This window comes from Mastacembelus armatus, chromosome 8 (genome assembly GCF_900324485.2).
Source record: "Mastacembelus armatus chromosome 8, fMasArm1.2, whole genome shotgun sequence".
Classification (NCBI taxonomy): Eukaryota; Metazoa; Chordata; class Actinopteri; order Synbranchiformes; family Mastacembelidae; genus Mastacembelus; species Mastacembelus armatus.
In genome coordinates, this window is record NC_046640.1 from 7,896,484 (window position 1) to 7,915,505 (window position 19,022).

Here is a 19,022-nt window from a genome sequence, read left to right on the forward strand (position 1 = left end):
TCTGAAGAGCTCTTTTAGGCATGTTACCTTAAGGATCTAAAGTAGTACAGGAAATGATATACATGAGTCTAAACACAAGAAGAACTGGTGTTTTTAATTATATGGATGTTCATCATGGTCAAAACCAAGTCCCCAGACTGTGGTATTCAAAATTAGAACTAGAGTAATGTTGTCATGGAAACACAAGTCAGCAATACACATGGAGCTTTGACATATCACCAAATAAAGAGGGTCCATGTATATAAAAAGCATCTTTTACCAGCCTCTGCAATTCAGCATTATTTTAATTATTTATGCAGTTTACAGCAGCCAAATGAATAACGCAGTTTGCTGTAAAATATCATGCTGTTAAAAAAAAAAAAAAAAAAAAAAACAGGGAGCAACTTTTAGAGTTCTATTAACAAATGTATGCAATTGCTTTTTAATGTGCTTTTGCTCTCTGTACTTTAATGTACTGAGACTGTATAGGCTATGCTGTGCCTGTGCATAATCTAGGGCATATCCATTATGAAAACACTTTACTCTTGTGGCAAAATGATGTTGACCTTTGCAAAATCGAATACTAGCAAACCGTGTCTCATTGTTCAAAGATAATAGCTGGGCAACATCTCTTGTAAGGCAGATGATGTTGCTGGCACGAGTGCCAGCCTTGCTATTGGGTGGGTGTTGGACTGGTGATGACTCATTCTTCATCTGCTTTAGAGAGACCTGGGTGACAGGTTTCTGTTTTAGCTGCTGCAACAAAGTGTTTCCTGTCATTGGTGAATTTACTTCACTTAGATAAATGACTGAGCAAAATCTCCTTTTGTCTTTGCGACACCTACTTGAGGTTTACTCAGCACAGCGTGTAAAAGGTGTAGGAGGAAGTGAGGGAGAATAAGAAGGTGGAAAAGAAAAGAAGACACTAGGACAGCCACCCTAAAAGAAGCCCCATCCTTTCCACAGAGAAATTGCATCACACACTGATTCATGTTTCCTGCATTTAATGGACATGGAGGGTGAAATTGCTGATGGCAATTGGGAAATAGTTGTGAGAGTAACAAGGAGTCATTAAGGCATAAAACCCAGGTTCATCACCTGAGGACCTTTCACCTGCCTTCACACAGTCTTCTCAGTGGAGGCTGCCTCACCAGCCACATACTGAGGAGTTAGATTGCCGAAGCAGCGGGTTCACAGGCTCAGACAAGCATTTGTCTCCATTACAGCCCTTACAATGGCAAATAAACAGGGGAGACAGACAATCATTCTACATTACATCCATGACTATAGCACTTTACATTTTCTATCAGCGTAACAGACTCCCTGGGCCATCTCACAATCCTCACATTCATTTTTTACTGCATCGCACAAATTCTGCTACTCGTGGGCACAGATGGAGCTTTTACCAGGGAGGGATTTCCACTACTGCTATAACATTTATGGCCCTTTCTCCAAGGCAAAAACAGCAACATCCAAAACAAGGTCTGGATTCTAACTCAAATCTGTTTTGCCATTACTGTAGTTGCACTACTTCAAAACAAAAACCAGAATACAAAACAGCCTTCAGTACAAGTTCAGACCCATTCTTTCTCCTTCAAGCTCAATGTCAAACTGTCTACAGAAAGGGCAGCAGCTACACTACAACTTACTATCTTCCTCGACAACTAATGTATTCAAAATGGTTTTCAATGCTGTGCTAAAGGAGCAAAAGCAAAATTGAAGGCTATAGCAAGACAAAAGCAAGACTGGAGCAGCCGTTAGAAAAGGAATCTGTGATTATCATTAAAGTAGAAGGCAGTGGGAGGACCAGCCTCGCAGTGATTTTAGTTTGTGTGTCTCAGAGTTTGATGAAGAAGCTTAGGGCTGCACAATAGGAAGATTGTGTCCTGTTTTCTCTGGCTTTTCCACACCTAAACAGGCAAAGCTGATTATTTTAACAATATACTTTCTAAACTTAATCATATTCCTCTTAGCTGCAGATGCAACAAAAGGACTCTGTACAATTGTACTTTGGTTTAACCAATTTTATACCTCTTTTCAGCTACTAACAACTCTAACCATCTGCAATGCAATTTAAACACCTCTCTGTTAGACAATTTCCCAGAGACAATTTTACACATACCAGGCTTTTACCTGCATGTCAATTAGTGATCACCTTCCAAGCCTTAAAAAACAAATGAGCCCTGTTTATATAAATAAAGTGCTGCGCTTAGCTGATGTGTTTCACCCTGGTGTTGGACTGGTGGTGATTTTGATTCAGTGCCATTTGGATATTAAGTGCAGTGGATATTGAGTGCTATTACAGCCATGGACAGGCAGCACATCAATCTCTGTCAGAGAAGAGGAAATCTGTGGCAGGCAGGAGCAGCCAGGAAGGAGCTACGGCAGCCAACACCAGCTGCATAAAAACTAGAATCCCAGGAGTGATGGGAAAACTAGTTCTGTATAATGAACTGTATACAAGCTTAGATACAGAACCTCATCTTGGTGCTGTATAATGAACTGTACCAATCTAAGCTATAGGAACTTAGCCTTTGGGCACTCACAATATGTCAGGTATGACAGTAGGTTGCATACAGATTCATTCGATTTGATAGCACATTGGGTGTCATTTGAAAATCTGTCTGGATGTCACATACACAAATTTCAACATCATCTTTTCAAGTTTGCAACTTACCACTGTTGGTCAACAGGACTATGGCATGTGTAGTGAATGCTGTTTTGTGCATATCTGTTGAATATCTACAATACTCTGGCTCTATTCTTGCAGTGCTACTGTTGGCTTTGAGCTGCATCTCACGGGATTCCCCCAAAAAGTTACCTGATAAGCCACCATCCTCACAGGAAACAGAAGTGGGCTGGAGAGGGGGGTAAAAACAGAGACAGAGAGAAAAGAGAAAGCTCTCATTATTTCTTCCTAATTGCCCACGAGTGACCCTCCTTATTCTCCCCTCTGCAACCAGGTACGGTGCCTCATTACAGGCAGCCTCCTCAGTTCTCCCAGGAGAAACCCATGAAAAGGCCATGAAAGGCCTCGTCTGACAGGGGCCAGCCAGACTGGACCAATTAACAGGGTTTTTCTTTGCTCTGACTTGCCATAATTCAGTTTGCAACTCATCTATGGTGTGAGACTTGCAGACGTCCTAGGTCAGGTTGGGATGGTTTGCTTAGAAGGGCTAAGGACAGTGCCATTTAGCCAGCAGGGCTATGGCATCCACGTCTCCAATGTCTCCTTTCATGTATAATGTTATTTTTCTTGGACAGTGTATCGTTTTTTTTTTTCCAATGTTGATTAGCTTTGAGGAGGAACATTAACTGAAAATTAATTAAAGTTCAGAGCAAAGCCATTTTTAATTTTCTTTTCTGGGGAAAAATGTTTATTAATTTTGGATCATCACTCAAAACTGTGACTTGCCATTGAAAGTTTCAAATTAAAAATGTTTTCTGATGCCCTGGCATCATCGCTCCATGAAGGCTAAATGTTATTGTCTCCCAGCTTCCCTGTGCCAGGTGACTTAATGTGTGTCTGAATAAATGACCCAGTCAAGGTGAGCTCTCTGTGTCAGGCCAGGATCAAAGACAAACCACACAAGCTTGCCAGAGGGCCTGTTTTCCTTTCACCTGGAAAACTCCATTTTCACTCTTCAAGGCTTGATGCATTCAAGCCCATCCTGATCTTTGTAATGACAGTTAAAAAAAAACCTCATTCACACAGCCTCCACTCTATTAGTGACATGAAAGACAACATATTCAAAGAGCATTCTTCTTCCTCTTCAGGTCTGAAAGACACATGCATTCTCTTCAAGGTCACATCAGTTTCCGCTACACTGATGCAAAGCAAAAATCACCTGAACGTAAACATTGGTGACTAACAGAAAGGAGGACAATGATGGGGGCCGGTGACAACAATACCACTCAAGGAAACAACCTATGACAGTTGCAACAATAGTGTATTTAGGCAGAGGAAAAAGGGAATGGGGTAAAAGAGGAAGGGTTGTAAGGGCTGGGTTTGGAGTGAAGAGCAGCACTGATTGGCTTGCGGTCTCATGGGGTCCGGGTTTGCCTGCAGGGAAAGGTCACGGGAGGGAACAGGAGTAACGAGGTGTGAAGGAAAGGCACTGTCCTCGGCTCCTGGGCCCTAGGAGACAGCCCCGGCAAGGTGTTAATGCAGATGCTGCAGCCTCCCAGGTTCTGTTTATTACACCTTTCAAGGGAAGTCAGCCCGGAGTTTCACCATCAGTCAATACGGTTGAAAACATGCTAATCAGAAGCACAAGCCGGCAGCAAATCCAGAAACAAACAACCAAAAGAAATTCAGAAAGCTTGGCTGTGTTTTTTTTAAATATTTTGTAGTGTGTACACTTTAAACTGTGAACAATCTCTTTTACCCAGAAAGAACAGGTTAAACTGCTGAACCGAATGCAAGCTGGATGTTATTTTTGTTCTTTTCCTCAGTAATTGGCCACATCATAAATCCAGTTCACTCCTGTCCATACGTGCCCTCTCTTCAGGCAGGTCTAACATTCAACCCCATACAAGGAGCTGCGATACAGCTCTGACCGACCGCTCGGCTCACGTTACCAGAGATCCTCCACTTTTAAATATCTACATTTTTATTGTTAAATTCAATGTGGTACTTTTTTATGTTCATTACCATGATTAGTTGATTAGTAAAATGATGATTACTGGCAATAAAAACAAACAGCTTTTGTTTCACATCAGCAATCTTAGATGACGTTGCTACGTGTGTTTGCCTTTTTGTATTTGCCTGTATTTTTCTCAACAATACAAAGAATTTAAAGGGGCATTTCAGAAAACGCAACAAACGACAGCAGAAGCTCCAACTGTACGTGAAATTATTGGATGTTTCAGTAGGATGTGTGTGTGTCAAACCAATGAGTAGTTAAAAAAGTTTTTGTGTGTATGTGTAGTTTCGTTTTTTTCAAAAGTAACTTTCTCCTACTCACTAGTTATATTTGCAATGCAAAAGGTGTCTGCTTTTGTCAGGGAAGATTAATTTGAAAGTTGCACAAGTGTCTTTTATCAGTTTTGTTAACTTTGTTGCTTTCATTGGTGTTTGGTGTTTATTGTTGGCTTAAAGACACTTTATTGCTTTGTGTACACCCAGTAATTAATAATTGGTGTATGTTGCTTTTTATGTTGTGTCGCGCATTCGGTAACGTTCATTCTGCTCGTGCCTCACTTTTGCACTCCTGCAAAAAGATGGTTTCAGTCCAACCTGTGGAACGAAGGTGCAGTGACTTCGAAACATAAAAATTACACTATTGACACTACTGACTTTAATATTGAGGTGAAGCAGTTCAAAAATGATAATATATTGTCATTTTGAGAAATAGCTTTCACATGACAAATGGATCAATACAGCAACGAGTATTAGATATTTGCATACAAGGAAAATTTGTGTTTCAATAAGACAAAGTTAGAACAAAATGACCTTAACACAGTCTGACATTTATGACCCTTGTTTTGTTTCCAGAATGGTCCCTGCAGCCACAGAAAAACTGCTGTCTCTCCATGAACTCAACCTGAGAGAAGACCACATGGGAGACCGACCCTCATTATGTATAAAATATCATTAATTAACTTTATTGAATGAGCCACAGCATGGTTTCCACCACATTGTTCCCTCAGGGTCCCTTGCCCAAGACCCCACCTTGCCCTGTTCAGAGCCAGTGAGCCAGCATCCTTCACATCAGCCTATTCTCTTAGCCCCGGCTGGTTCTAGGTGACTTTTCTCCACTCTTGTCACAGCTTAGAAAGCTGCCAGTAATTTATAATGCTGTGACAGTCAAATAAACAGGGCCGCTGCTTGCTAGAGTGAAAAGTCCTGTATTAAAGGGAATCAAAACAGCCCAAATGGTGCCTTGAATGGGAATAATCTTGCTGTAAGATCTGTTCTGGGCTGGCTAATTTAAATTTGTTCAGGGTGACAGCTTACTGGAAGAGGGACATAATGAAGTCCATTATCATCAGTGGTGCAAATTCTAAAGAACGATAACTCTCATTATCAGCGCTTTCCTGTGTACGAAGAAAATATGTTCTTCTATTATGAAATGTGCTGAGAATGACAACATGGAGCAAACATAAGACGATGTAAGCTGTGGATAGTCTCTGTGAAAAAAAAAAAAAAAAAAACATCCAATGAGCTTTCTGGAGCCTGGACAAGTCTTTTTTTGTACAATGCCTTCTTTTGGTTTATTTATGGATGAGGTGATGTTGTTTTTCACGACACACAAAAACACCACGTATTTGGATTTTAACACAGTCAAGACTAATAGGTTGATCATTCTGATATAGTGTTGTATGCAGTGGTATGAAACAGCAAGACAGACTGGGCATTTATTTACAGTGCCTTTTCCTGTGGTAATCTGACATCTGCTAGACGATGCCAGACCTTGAACAGTGTCTTCCTGGGCATTATCTCATAAAAACAGAGCCTTGATAATTCTGTTCCATTAGACAAGTAGCAGAAATAACAATAAGTCATTTTGGCCAGAATTAACTGATAAACAGGGAAATGAGGGAGGTCTCCAGATATGTAACCCATGATAATCACAGCTTTACTAAACTTAGGAAGTGAGGACTTCAAGCTGTTTCTAAAATATATTCACTTCAAAGAGTATAAAAATATGTTTGGTGCCAGAATAATCATGAAAAGTAAATTGAGTGCCAGCAAAATGTGTTGCTGAATGAACTGGAGTGGAGGAAATGGGAAAGCAGGTGTAGGGGGAGTCACACTCTCATACTAATGTGCCATTAAAAGTCAAGAGCACACATTCAGTGACAAGAAATTGAATCAAACACAAAGCAATGCACCAATAATTAAGAAACACTGATGTAAAAATATTTTGTTCAATTAAAAATAATTATTGCCAAACATGTCAGCACCATTGCAGCCTATACTGTGTATCCATGCAGAACAATTACAGCCATTAAAATGTTACATCTCAAAATTTCATGTAGGAGTGAAATAATAACAACTCAGACTAATCCAGTAAGATTGGCATGTTAACCTCCCTTAGCGCTGCGGTATCCAAACGGTCCACATTAAACACACGATACAATTAAAGGTTATAGATGTTAAACAAAAGTACGGCATGTGACACTCACTAGCCATACAGAGAATGGTAACACCAAAAATGACATTTTCAGGCACAACTCATGATGAATGTATGTTTAATACTCATCATTACTTTTCCTAAGTCATAGTCACTGTGGGAAACCGTGCTTATTCACTTCCTGGTGAAAACTTTAAGAGTTTCAATGCAGTGCTCATATTGGCCTATAAATACTGTATGAGACCACCAGCAGTCATTTACAGTTGGGGGAAGTAGCTACCATCCAGCATGTCTAAAGCTCATTACCATGTTTTGTCTTGTTTGTTATACTGTACAAAACTAAGGTGAAAAAAAGTGACAATTTGCCATTTAAAGGGTTAAATGCCGCACTATTCCTTGGCGGAGAGCAGTAACTACTGCCAGTTGCCTGGCAACTGTTCTGTGCCAAGAAATGGTCTGGCCTGGATGTATTAAAAGAACTGGAAACCAGAATCAAAGATGGCGCCAGTTCACATGAATAAAAAGTGCTCACTGGGCAAATTAGCCAAAAAAGGTTTTACTGGCTTCTGGGTTTGTTTCTGCGTCGTGTTTTTCCTACTGGCCACGCCTGCTTAGCCCACAGACTTCTCATGGGTCTCCTGGGATGATGCCATGCATATCAAAATACCTTTCGAATTCAGGTAAAGCACTCCACATACAAATGAAATAAAAGTCATTATACAAATAGTCTATTTGCAATATGAAATGTCAGCAGTTTTATATAGTGAATGTGTCTTTTAAAATGGTCAATGGAGAAAACATTTTTGTGGCTCCAGGGGATTTTTATTTTTTGCAGAATTGCAAGTGGTCCCTGGGCCAACTTGGCAGCTAGGCTGAGTGACAGCACCATATGTAGCTTTCTTAATACATCCGTCCCCCCCCCCTCCCCTTTTTCATCTTGGTTTTGGTAACATTATGTTGTAAGGTTATATTTAACAAACTGAAATGAAACTGAGATCAATTATAGTATCTAACTATGTGTTTCGAAAAATAATGAACTCAAGCTTACAGGGCTGCATATCTGCATAATTTGTTCTTAAACGACAAATGAAGTAACACTGCTGGAGCCAAATATTTTGCCAGCATTGCTTCTATATTCTAAGTATTCTCAGCAGCCATTGGTTATTTATTTCTTTATTTTTTAAACTTGCCAAAAGGATGTGCAATGCATCACAGAGGAAATCAAGTCTGGCAATAATATTGAAAACTCTCTGCAGACATTCAGTGTGATGAACTACATAACTTTGAACTCTCTGTTAATGGTATTTTATACCAAAATAAACAGAAATCACTGATTGCAATGAAGAAAAAAAAAAGAACACATTAAAAAATCAGAAACAGTCAATTCTTGGCATACACAGCAAATTAGCAAGGGATATATCATCCTAGCAAAGATGGGAAAATGGTGCATAGCGTATAAAACAGTATTTAATGTGGGGGCTTTATCTCATCTTATCTATCATTTAGTTTACCTCATCTCATCTTCAGCTATTTGATTAAAATTGGTGTCTTGTGGTCACTTCACTTGTGTAAATGTATTGACGGTGGGGACATTAACAAGCCAATCTGAAAAGTTATTGTTTTATTAGCATGATAAGTAATTTTATCATATTGTGTTGGCACTGGCCACAAATGAGAGACAGTTGATGATTATTGTTATTGGCCCCTGAATCTCCATATCTATGTCTATCTAATCAGCAATAATCCTTCCCCGTATTTTAGGTAGATGGGACACTGAAAGTGTCCTCTGAACTTTGTAACAGGTTATGACCTCAAGAAAATAAAAAAAAAAAAAACAAAAGAAAAAACAAACAGCAGTGTCACAGTACTTAAAGTTGCTGCTGTGACACTATCCTATTCATTATGAAATCAGATCCCAAACAAAACTCTGAAATACAAGTGACTTTCAAGGCAAGAAACACAAAGGACACATATCAAACAAACTTGTCCTCTAACAATGTTCATCACATTCGGTCGCTGTTCCATCTCAGAGGGATCTCCCACACGTTCATTTCCACCCACTCCTTCATGTCAATATTAGCACAAGGAACTCCAGATACTTGATGTACCCCAGTCAAATTTACCAAACACTGTTTGACTCATACTGTTAAATCCGAAGATGAAAGAATCGCCAAGGGCAAACAGCTCCTGAGGCTATACACCGACTACCCGGACTTTCTACTTTTAACAGTAAAGCACAATTAAGAATTTAAATGGACCTGCATAAATGTGCTTCTGCTGTGAATCTGACTGACTTTGAAAATATCATAATTAGTGTCAAGCCTAGCTGACATTGTGCAAAGTGTAAAGTCCAGCTATCTTCACTGATGTACTGCAGTGATAAGTTCATCCCTGTGATTACAGGGTAAAACCAGGAAATATGACACAAAATGTAATAAGATAAGTAAGTCAGACGGTGTAGATGTGTAGTCCAAGAGGGGCCTGCTGAAACCTAGATCTATTTTACCTCAACACTATTTACATTTAACACATAATTCCAAATGTATTACAGAAGATAGCAAAGGACAAATATGACAACAGACAAATGAGGAGGAAGAGTGAGAGATGTGCAATGAGAAAAAGAGAAGGAAAAGGATGGGGGAGCTGTGAGAGATAGGCAGAGTTGGGGATGATAAGGAATCACAGATAAAGCCTCCAGGGTGAAGACGTGTTCCAGAGAGGAGTGACCAATCAAGATAGAGTGAAAGAGGGGGTAAAATTGTGATAAGAGTGATGACAGAGTGTAAAATGACTCAGTCAGCCTTGGCAATGGCATTGGCTCTGACCTCGCATTGCTCATCCCAGTTCAGCAGGCTCCTGAGGTTTAGGCCTGTTCCAGCTGGTTGTAGGACACTATTTGAACCTGCTGATTTTGACAAACACTAAAAAGGTGTAAACCCCCTAACACAAAAGGTCTAGTCAGGCGTTGACAGGGTCTGACATATAAAAGACCGACATCAACAAGTACTCTGGGCTAAACAACAAAATTGCTTATTTGTTTTTTGCCTTCCAAAAATGATAATCAGGACAGTGTGATTTTGGCACGCACAAAAAGCTGTAAACCCTCCAACTGTGGGCCCTACAACTACTACATTTAGTAACTCACATGTTTTCTCATCTGCCGCTGCTATGAAAAGGTCAAGTTGGGTTTGTGTTGAGAACTACTTGGTTAGGATCACAATAAGTCTAGGTTACAACTGAGCTAAACTTGGTTGAAACTTTAAGGTTTTGTAGATGTCTAGGATAATGTAGCTATGTGAACTGACCATTTCATCAACTCTATTTCATGATCCTCCTTATTGAGGAAACAGGTTTCGTTGTATGTCTTGGATGCATCCGTCACTACACACACTGAAATGAAACCCTCAGCTGTAAAGTGCGACTGTAGCAGGAACCTGTCAAATGCACTCTGCTGTGTGGCCCAGAATGTTGTCAGATGACAAGAGGAGACTCAAAAAAAGTTGTTTATAACAAATGTCTGTGCAGTATCACGAAGATTTTCTGGACACTAACCCAAGCAAACAGGTAGCGGAACAAACAGGACAGGAATGTATGGATGTCATGCTAACAAGGAGTGGGTGGAGTTTGAGTAGTCGTGGTGTTTCGTGGCATCAACAAGGTGACATCTTGAAGCCCTTAGCTAGGTACTGGAGAGAAAACACAAATGAAGGTGCCCAAAACACTATTGCAGAAGGACAGAGGAGACAGAGTTGAAGGAAATGAAGCTCAACTGAACCTGCAAAAAAGACTTTTGCCTACAAAAAGAAAAGTTGTCTTGTCTTTTACTGTGGAAGGGCATTACTGACACTGGATTTGTGCATTTAGCTGAAAAAGTTAAAGACTGGACAGTGACAGACAAATTTGAACTATTATGTGAAACCACACCCACATTCTCCCCATTACTCCGTATAATTTGAAAACAATCCCTTTGTTCAGGGTTAGTGCATATCTCAAATAAATATATTGGGAACTTTCCATTTTCTACCTGCATCATAAATTTTCATAAGCAGTTGAAGCGGGGGGCATATTTTGTTTTCTGAATAGTTGACAGTTGCAAAGTGCACACATATTGACAGTGATTAGAATCCGTGAGGGCTCACTGCCGATGAATATTCAACAGCACCTGTCTGCAGCTGAACCCGCAGTTCAACAATGCGTGGTTGGAGCGTTCAATTGGAGTCTCTAAGATGGAGCCCTGCTACACACTATAAAATGAAAAAGTACAAACATGTGTTGAGTTACACAGTGGTGTGCCATTCCTTTCAAATACTTTTTAATAGATACTTTTTTTGAAACCTAGTTGGGTTATTTAGTTATTATTTTTAATTTATTTTGATAGTCTGTTTTTTAACATTTTGGGAAAAAACGTACACATGCAGCATGTTTTGTTATTTTGATAAAATGACACTGTCTAATTTAGAATATTTGGATTTGTTGTCCAAGCAACACTGTCAAAGCAATTAAATGAAATTATTTTGTTTTTTCATGCTGCAGCTCATATTGTGAGCTAATGTAAAAGGCACAAAATACACTCTATGTGGATTTTGTGTATAACTAACTGGATACTCTGTCTATATGCTTGTGTGTACTTTGGCCTGAAGCAGTTTTTCATGGTTTGGGCTAAGCCCCTTTGTTCCAAAGAAGAAAATTCTTCATGCGTCAGTGCACAAAAATACTGTAGACAAGCGCATGCTTCCAACTTTGAGCCAATAGTTTGGAGACGCCCTTTTACTGTTTTAAAAAGTTGATGGCCATGTGCAAAAAGACAGGTCTTTATTAAAGGAATGGTTTTTCCAGTTTGGTGTGAAAGAACTTGACTGGTCTGCAAAGACCCTAAACCTCAGTCCGATCCAGCTCCGCATGCATGAACTGTCATGCAAACTGCGACTCATCGCCCAATATTAGTGGCCAACCCCACTACTGCTCTTATGGCTGCATGGGAGCAAATCTCTGTATCCAGGTTCCAGCATCTTGTGGAAAGCCATCCCAGGAGATTGTCATAGCAGCACATTAATAGCTTCATAATCAGATGTTGTACAGCTACAGGACATGCCAGCTACCTGTGCCTGTGATATTAAAAAAACTGACCAAACTATAATTCAGGAAAGCAAATTCCCATCTCACATGCAGTGCTATAATATGGAGGAATGTAATACCTTTTCACCAAATTGGACTTACCTATCTAAACATAGAAGACAATAAGGTCTTTTATCATCATGTGAGTGTAATTTTATTTTAGTTGACTCATGTACAGTGATATAACCTAGTAAATATAGATCCATGTTTTGGATCTCTGCCTGACAAAGCCAGCTGGTTCAGTTAAGTGTGTGATGCTTTCTCTGGCACAGAAAGTGAAATAGGTGGGTGGGCGGCAGTGAAGCAGTTTCAGGGTCTAAAATTGATATCATTGTTTGTGCAATTGAAATGATTATAATATTTGATAAACAACACACTAAAGACCAGTGTAAACCATTATCAGCAGCACTACACCATAATTTACCACAAATATTCAAATATCAAAGCACAGTTTGGAAATCTAAGGTTCACACTGCTGAGTGCATTAGTATCCACCTGCAAAATACACAGCGCTAACACAGCCTATGCATCAGGTTTTCATGTGCAGCTTTTGCAATTTAACTGTTAACCGCTATTATCTGTGAAAGAGCAATATTTCATGTAAGTGAAAGCCGCTATAGATAGGAAATGTAACCCTGCCATTCTGTAACTATGGAAACAATAATGAGGTCACTGTGCTATTTTAGCTGGGTTTACTTGGAGATCATTACTGACATCACCACACTTTCAGCTGAAGTTTGTGGAAGTTCAGTACGACAGAACCTCGATGAAAACTGTGGGTACTTATCACATACTGAGTCACATTAAGCTGTGGTGCTTTCGGCTATAACCTTGAGTGATCTCACATGAAGCTCATTAGTCACTGCAAACAGTTCGGTCCTATTATCAGCCATGTCAAAATCAGAAAAAGTCAAAATATCCACTTTTTTATTCACATTAATTACATTTTGTTTGGCCTTCAATCTTCTGAGAAATTCTTCATTTCCAACCTAAATTCTTCTCTGAATTAAACATTTGTTCTGTGAAAGACAAGCTGTGCTGAGAATGTGAAATGTCTGCTTCACAGAACATATCTGTAGATACTTTTTAATAATAGGTTTCCATCACAAACTAATTGAGCTGTTTATATTGGGAGTAAGAAGTCGAAATTGGTATAAATTCCTGCTGCAGCTACTTACATTCACAGTGGGGGGGGGGGGTTCAGCATCATTTGAGCAGCCTATGCTAATGCATCCATCAATTAAAACATTACTATTCAATCAATAACTTCATTAAAGGGACACACTGAGCCTAGACAAGCCAACCCAATATTCTATGTCTAATGACACCCTTAAAAAGCCTGGTTCACTCTTCATTTACAAGGAGGATGATGGTGTGTTGAATGGCTCTGCCTGCAAATCAGGCTACTACTGGCTAATACTAAAATGTTAATTACACTGGTAATTCCAAAGAAGCTGCAAGATAATAAAACATCATTTGGGTCACTTAGCTTGGAGGACTTGTTGTGTTTCATGTCTTATAGGATATCAGTTTACCTTATTATTATTTAGGACTCAGTATTTCCATTTCATCCTGCAACAGCCTATGTATGTTGAGTATAAACAAATAGCTTCTTTAAAACATCCAGGTATTTTGAGGTGAAAAATATAATTCATGAAAATGATGGTCAAAAAGGGTCAGAAGCAGTTTCACGATCTGGAATTGATATCATCATCTGTGTGACTGAAATGAGGGCAATAACAAAACAAAAAGACCATTATCAGGAGCACTACACGAAGATTTACCACAAATATTGATCATAATCTAAAAATTTACAGCTTCATTCTGTTGAGTGCATTAGTGTCCAGTTGCAAAATAAACAGCGCTTAGACATTACTGCCTATAAATCAAATTATAATGAGCTGTTTCAACAATTTAGGGATTAATCAATACTAAGCAGTAAAGTGAGAAAAACAAATACTACACCATTGTCTGTGTATCAGACAACTGCAACCTGACAAACCTGATCAACACTTCTCAAAAACAGAGAAAGATGACTCTGACAACAGTACCAATATTGGTGGACATAACATTAACACAACAATTCAAAATAAACTTCACAAAGAAACTTTGTGAAGTGTATTGTTATTTGATTATATGCTATACCTGTGTACTGTTTTTAATAGGGAATAAATAAACACAATGTTGAAGATTAAATTAACTAAGTTTGAAGAGAAATACATGACAATCTCCATCTGTGTAGGCCAGATTGTGGCTCACACACTGTAGATAGGAACCCTTAACGGTTTGCACACATTCTCTGAGCATCTGACTGAATGTTGTCCCCCATGTCTCAGCTCTGTCCTTAACCATTTGTACTCTGGTAATGACTTCAACATGCTGTGTTCACTAGATCGAAAAGCAAGAGAAGATGGGGGAGAGGTAAGAGAGGAGGCTTATCATACAGTTAAGCTGCAGCTGCAGTTTCCATAACAACTACCTGCAAAAACTCAGCTCCCTCGACCATCATTAGAATAACATTTTTACTCGTCAAGTAAGCATTAGTGGAATTTACATGAGCAATGAGGTGGGAGTAACATAAAAAAAAAAAAGTGTCAGTGTCCATTGGCGCTACCATTTGACAGCCGTAACAAGGATTTTTTTTTTTTTTTTTTTTTTGGGTGGGGGTCGGGGGGGTAATTACAGGATGAGAATTGTAACACATGTACTTTCCCTGGAAAATGTACACATGATATGCAACACTTCAAAAGGCTTGTTGTTCAGGTGTGTAGCATAGCAAATTATTATATAGGCTCTCACTGAAACACTGAAATACAAAAACATCCTGTGCATAGCTCAGGGCATCAGAGACAGGCCCTTGATCATAACTTCTCCTTTTTTTTCTCCCAGCAGAAACTCTGGCAGCCGATTCAAGGAGAAACGCATCTTACCCATTCAGCCTCTTCTCTGATCATTCATTACAATATCAACTTGAAAAGGGGATAATCAAGAGTTTAAAGAAAAAGTAAAGGGAGAGGGGGCATATTAATCGGTGGCTAGTCCAGGGTATCATTTAAAATCAGCGCTGATGGCTTCATCGCTGCCAGGCTGTATGGGCTGTAACCTTGAGCGAGGGCTGGTGGGGCCCTGGTGACCAGGGAGGGGATGGGGAGAGGGACTGGCTCTTTTTGCATTCACATTCTGCTCAGCAGGCACCCGGGGGCTATAACCCTGAGAATCCGTATTAGGTGAGCCAAAGTCACCATTAATATAGAGCACTGGGCCATACTATAACCTTACACTTCACATCTCTGGGGTGTCCTGAACTGAGAAAAAATGGTACTTTCGAACAATCACTTGGGAGGACTTTCAAAAGTGACCTCTTACCAAAGTCAATCCGTTTGCTTTTCTCTTTTTTTTTTATTCATTTTTATCTGTGTTTGCTGTTCCTGCTCAATCTCTCCATCTCTCTCTGGCTTTGCGTGGCAGCTCTGGCCTCATGCTCCATGGCCGGTCACGTCAGAGAGGCTGTTCCTCCTTCACTGGATGCAATTACAGATTAGAGCTAAAACACAGGTTGAGGCCATGCAACTACCACATTTTCACCTGCTCCAGCCTAAACTGAAAATGCGGCACTGTGAAGAGGGCCAAAAACAACACACCCTGAGTAACAGGAATAAAGTCTTCCATGGTAGCTAGTGAAATAAGAGCAAAATACATCTAAAAGGGGCTTTTAAAGCCTTTATTATCAGCTGGCATAACAGCATAACAAACACTTATGATCAAATTTGTTTATTTTGTGTGATACGTTTACACTAAAGTGTCTTTGTGCACTTCAAATATAATTGAAAAAAAAAAACAGCTTTTTAGCTAATCTTCCTAGCAGGTAGGTATCATGAGTGGCATCAGTGTACGTCAACTGATCAAACACTGTGGTAATTCAGTATGTGGAGTAAAACTTGAAACTATCTAAGAAAAGACAATTAAAGAAATGAATGAAGATAAAATCATGAAAGTAAAAAGTAAAATAATGGCATTGGACTAATCTGAAATACAAAAACTACTGTTGTGACATAAGATAAGACATCTTATATTAGCTGTGCTGTAAGACCTCTAGAAGAGAACATTTTTATTTCAGGATTAGGCCCAACCTAATGCCAACAGAAAAAGGAAAGAAAACACATTTCAATTTAATAAAAATTTTTTTCTAAATTATTTTCATATTTACCATTAACCCTAACCCAATCGGTCAAAGGGTCCCCCTACTTTTAACTTTTGACATATCAACCATGAGGTGTCTGCTACTGCAGTATTTGAGTGGAATATCATATCTGAAGATTAAAGAATTGAAAATGACAACAGTAATGGGTCTTTCCGAAAGCAATCTTCTGTTATTTATTTATTTATTAATTCACTCATTTGTTTTGCAGCAAACCACATAACAATTTAAAATACTGAAATAATCGTCCGTTGTGATGATTTTCATACAAAGTGCAGCACTTTCATCCTCTATACCAGGGTTTACATTGTAAGTCTTGTGTGTGGTTAGATTTAGGCTACAAACACTTTGGTAAGGTTAGAGAAATATTGGGGGTTTTGTTTAAATATTAAAAATGAGCACACACTATTCCATACTTCAAGCCAATACTGACTTTTTCAATATTGAACCAAGAACATGATCTTTGCATTTGCTTTGCAAACATAACCATGAAAACGGTAATTATGCTTTAGTTCTCACAAGCATGTATCAGGAAAAACAAATGAAATTAGTGGAAAATTAGTTGGTGGACACATTCAATATGAATCTTTGCATATTTTTCTTATTTTGGAATGAAACATATTGCTGATTGTCCAAATTGTCTGTACCTAGACATAATTTTTAAAGACAAGGTTCTTTCCCTTGTGAGATTAATGAAAACTGATTAATGGCACTGTAGGCAAACCTACTGATGACACAGCTCCAGCAAGATGTAATGACACAACCAGCACTAAGGTAAATTTGGCAATTTCACAGTTTCCTGAAAATCTGACAGCAGAAAAAATATGAAAAAGCAGCCGGTCTACAGACTTTCAGTAAAGGTGAGGCTGCCTTTGGTGCCTGTTGCCCTGATTTGATCCTGAGTTCAATTTGATTTCTGTCTTGCTGTCATTGGTTTAACACTGGCCGTTCTGTTGGGGAGAGCAATTAAGTTAGTAATTCATCTCAGAAAAGGGCAGTGTCAAACCCAGCCAATCCTTAAAAATAATGTGCTGCCAGCAATACATGGGACCTGAAACTAGGCTCACCTTTGACCTGCGGCCTTTTTTAAATGGGTAACCTCTGCCAGGTGACGTGTTTGAATCCCCCACACCAGTTGCCTGGGGTGTGCTGCCTTCCAAAATCATTATGCCCTATTGTCACGATGCCCTTGGGCACGCCAACTGCTCTAGAGATACAGCAGGCATGCCTAGTTCTCTGAAGAAATATTTCAAGTAACAATGCGCAGAGAATTTTCAGTGACAGGGTTAAAAAATGTTACGTTCAGAACTGTGTGCTGAAGACAGCTCAGATGGGGAATAAGTGGCTTAAGCAGGGGTCAAAGAATATGGCCCATCTGCCAGAACAGGGTGCAGATTAAACCGTCCTCTTCCTCAAAACAACTGCTGTGAAGCCACCATGTGCCCGAGGAGGTTGGAGCAGAGATGGTGTTGGGGCTGAAGGTGGGGGTTAAAGCTTGATTATAATGATTGGCACCTGTGAAAGAAGGCTTGGGCAAGTGCATGGACCATATCAAAGAGGATCAGCCAGGGCACAGTGTGACCTGACTGTTATTAGGTGCCAAAATGAAATGGCCGCTCTATAGCCCTTCAAGAAATCATTTAACCAGTCACAGCTGAGAGAAATACACGCATGCATGCACACGCTCACACTGATAAAGTGAGACAAATACACACACACACATTGTAAAATAACAGACCAAAGGTTACTAGTATAAATTAACTATAAGTTGAAAGTGGGGAAGTGTGTTGAGAAATCAGGTGTTAGAAATCTGTCTAAAAGCATAGAACAGTTGTGTCAGAGAATCATCTTAGACAGTGCAAAATGTGAAACTCCTCTAAATAGTAAAATAGAATTTTATGGGCATTATTTTCTACAGAGGCTTTAAAACCCTGTGGATTTATAGGACAATTCATAGTTGTTGACTGGAATCATTTTTACTGTAATTTGTTTGAAGGTTACATTTTTTGATTGCATACAAACTAGGATTGTGCAAAATATTACTGCAAGAAAAGTATTATTATTATTATTATTATTATTAATAATAATACCAATAATAAAATTATAATATTAAAGTTGAACATTATTCCAAGTATTATACTATACACTATCAGGGAAAATTACTTAGTAGCTTTTAACTGCAGGTCAGAGTTTTCATGTTTGATTAGTTAGAGACAACAATAACACCAACACAACAAAAGAAACTTTTGGAGTGAGCATGTTGTGTGAAGCACTGTGGCCAAATTTGAAGATTCTCAATAGTGTTTGCATAGATTTGTTGAAGTTCAATCAAATTGTGGAGGATCCAATATAATGAAAAATGGGGCTTTCAGTAATTTCATCACAGTGGGAACAAGTTACAGATTAAATAAAATCTAGTATGTAACATGGTGTGGGACAGAATCTGAGTGGACTAAAAGGTCTCCACTCTATATACACTGTGCATTTTAGAAGATACAACCAAGACGTTTTGGTGATAATGCATGAAATAGTATTTGTTAATAGGTGGTTATAAAAATAGGTGCTAGAAAAAAGGGGGGGCATACTCCTACAAGCTTGACAATTTAACCAGTTGTTAAATTTTTACACCGCCCCTGCTAGTATAAAAATAA